Raw genomic sequence first — 2,572 nt, 5'->3', positions numbered from 1 at the left:
TATTCTTTTATTCTGTTAATTGCATTACTGTTTGATTTGTATATCTGTTAACTAACTATCGTTCCACATTTATGAAATCGTAATGTGCATTTTTATCACATTCATCACAATTCAAAGCTCAACAGAACCTCAGAGTCCCTGGTAATGATAGTGTTTTGTAGAATAGACTTCACTGTATCATCTGTATCGCCAATATCATCAGAAATCGAGAGATAAGACGCCAATTAACTATCTTCAATGATCCCCCTCACCCTTCTTTTATGGAAAAAAATTATAATAATTCCAAAAGTTTAATAGTGAATAAATCAATGCAGTTTGGTTAGTAACATAGAGGAATGTTGCATAAAGTTAAAAAAGATAGTAAACGTAAATTGTGTGAAAATGCAATATAAATAAAATGGTGCGTCGACTGAGTTTTGTCTTTGTATGTTACTTATAATTTGCTTTTCCTTCTACTGACTTTGGATGGTTTTCCTATGTGACTGCACCATTTGTAGATGGTGTAAAATAAATGAATAATAAAAATCATAACTTTACACCCAAAGATTGAATTTTCAAGTTAGGACATGAACCGAATTGTTCAAGGGTCTAACCTGAAACATGCTTATTAAATAGTGCAGACTGCGGAAGGTAATTTAAATTACGAAATCGGACACAAAACATATTTTTCTGAACATACTTTATTTCCGGTGGATTTAGATTCTTCACCTTCTTTTTTCGGGGGAAATATCACTATATTATATATATACTTTTATAAGTCTTAACACCTCTATTTATTTTCCTTTTAGATTTCTAAGTAACTGGAAAAAATTACAATAAATAACTTACTACAAGAAAAATATCTACGAAAAAAGGAAAAATATTAACTGAAAACAGTGTTTTTTTAAAAATAATTGTTTCAATTATAATCGCATCTAAGGTTAAATTTACATGTTAAAAATTATCGGAACTAAGATGCACTACTAATTCTTTTTCTCCTTTTTTGTAATCTGTAATAAAATAAAAGTTTTTAAAAAAATTAAAAACAGGTATTAAAAAAAGATAATTACATTTAAAAATAATTTGAAAAAAAAGGTAATTAAAAAAAAATAATAAGGACAAGAGCAATAATTTTCAAAAACTATTAAAAAGTTTTAAAAAAAACTACTTCTTAAAGGAATATTTTCAATACTTTTAACACTTAAACATCTATTGCAAAAATACATTTTTAATTAGTTTTTAGTAAAATAAATATAATTTTACATATACGACCTTCGAAAATAACTTAATAAATAAAATCATTTGTTATCAATAAATTTGGAGAACTTGCAGCTTTGTTTAATATACTTGACCTTTTGACAGTAAAATGGATTAAACGATTTATACCAACTTTCAAACTAACTAGGCAAACTTTACTCTTTCTTTGTAGTACCTTCGAAATAAGTACCGATATTATGTGAAGTATTTAATTATATTAGCTGATTATGAATGTGAAGTATAGTGATATTAGGGTACTTATCCCTTTCAGAAGGTGGTATAAAACCTATCACCACAGGTTTACTTCTTTACAAACTGTTTATAGTAAAGAGCAACTTTCAAGGAAAATGACGAAAATTCAAGTTTTTTTTAAATTCGTGTTATAGCAGGAACCTCTCCCCTTTTTCTTAAAATTGAGGAATGTTGTCGTCCCTCGCAGGTTTCTAAGGGGGAAAAAAGTAAGGCACGCGTTTCCGTACATGAAATGGACGAGCAGAAAGTCAGATGTTACATTGTTTCTGAATTTTTGTTTCTTCCTGAATAAGAAGAGAGACGTTTTTTGAAGTAAATTATAAACCTTCTCTCAAAATTGATATAATTTAATAGATAATTAACAAATAATAATTTTATTAAATATACTTATTATTATTTAAAAAATAAATAATAAGTATTACTTCTAAAAATCTTAAGGAAAAATTTATATTTCTATTAGAATAAAATTAAACATTTTGGGGGTAATTGAACCCCTATATTCCATCCCCTGGCTACAGCTGTACTTCAAACTATGGAGGTTAGTCACTGGCGGGAAAATATGGTCCCAGTGGTTTAGGTTGGAGAGCGAATCGTGACCAATAACGTCAGGAGAAAGTGGGTAGGAGATGTAATACATCTGAAGAAACATTAGTGAGTAATTAATTGAAAACATTTATAAAACATCATATAAGTACAGTGCCCGAAAAAAAAAATACACGCTAACAGTTACGCAACTTTTGATCTAAGACTCAATGGCACAAGGGTCTAACTAGCAATATGTCAATTAAATAATGAAAACGGTTTTGTTTCAGAATTAGATTTTATCTGGATAAACACACCTTTTTTAATAAATTGAATTTTAGACACTCACTTAGAAATAAGGGGTAGCCACAATCTGGAAAATGTCTTTAATTTCGTTTTTAAGTATTTCGCCATATCTTCAGAAATTTTGAAGGGAATCAAAACCAAAGATTATAATTATTTTTTATATAATTTAATGGACGAAAAATTTCGAATTGTAAGGTTTAAAAACTTTTACACAAATGTAATCAATCTAATTTTAAATGATAAAATCCAAAATTTG

Source organism: Parasteatoda tepidariorum, chromosome 4, assembly GCF_043381705.1.
Source record: "Parasteatoda tepidariorum isolate YZ-2023 chromosome 4, CAS_Ptep_4.0, whole genome shotgun sequence".
Classification (NCBI taxonomy): Eukaryota; Metazoa; Arthropoda; class Arachnida; order Araneae; family Theridiidae; genus Parasteatoda; species Parasteatoda tepidariorum.
Note: the sequence above shows the minus strand (reverse complement) of the source record.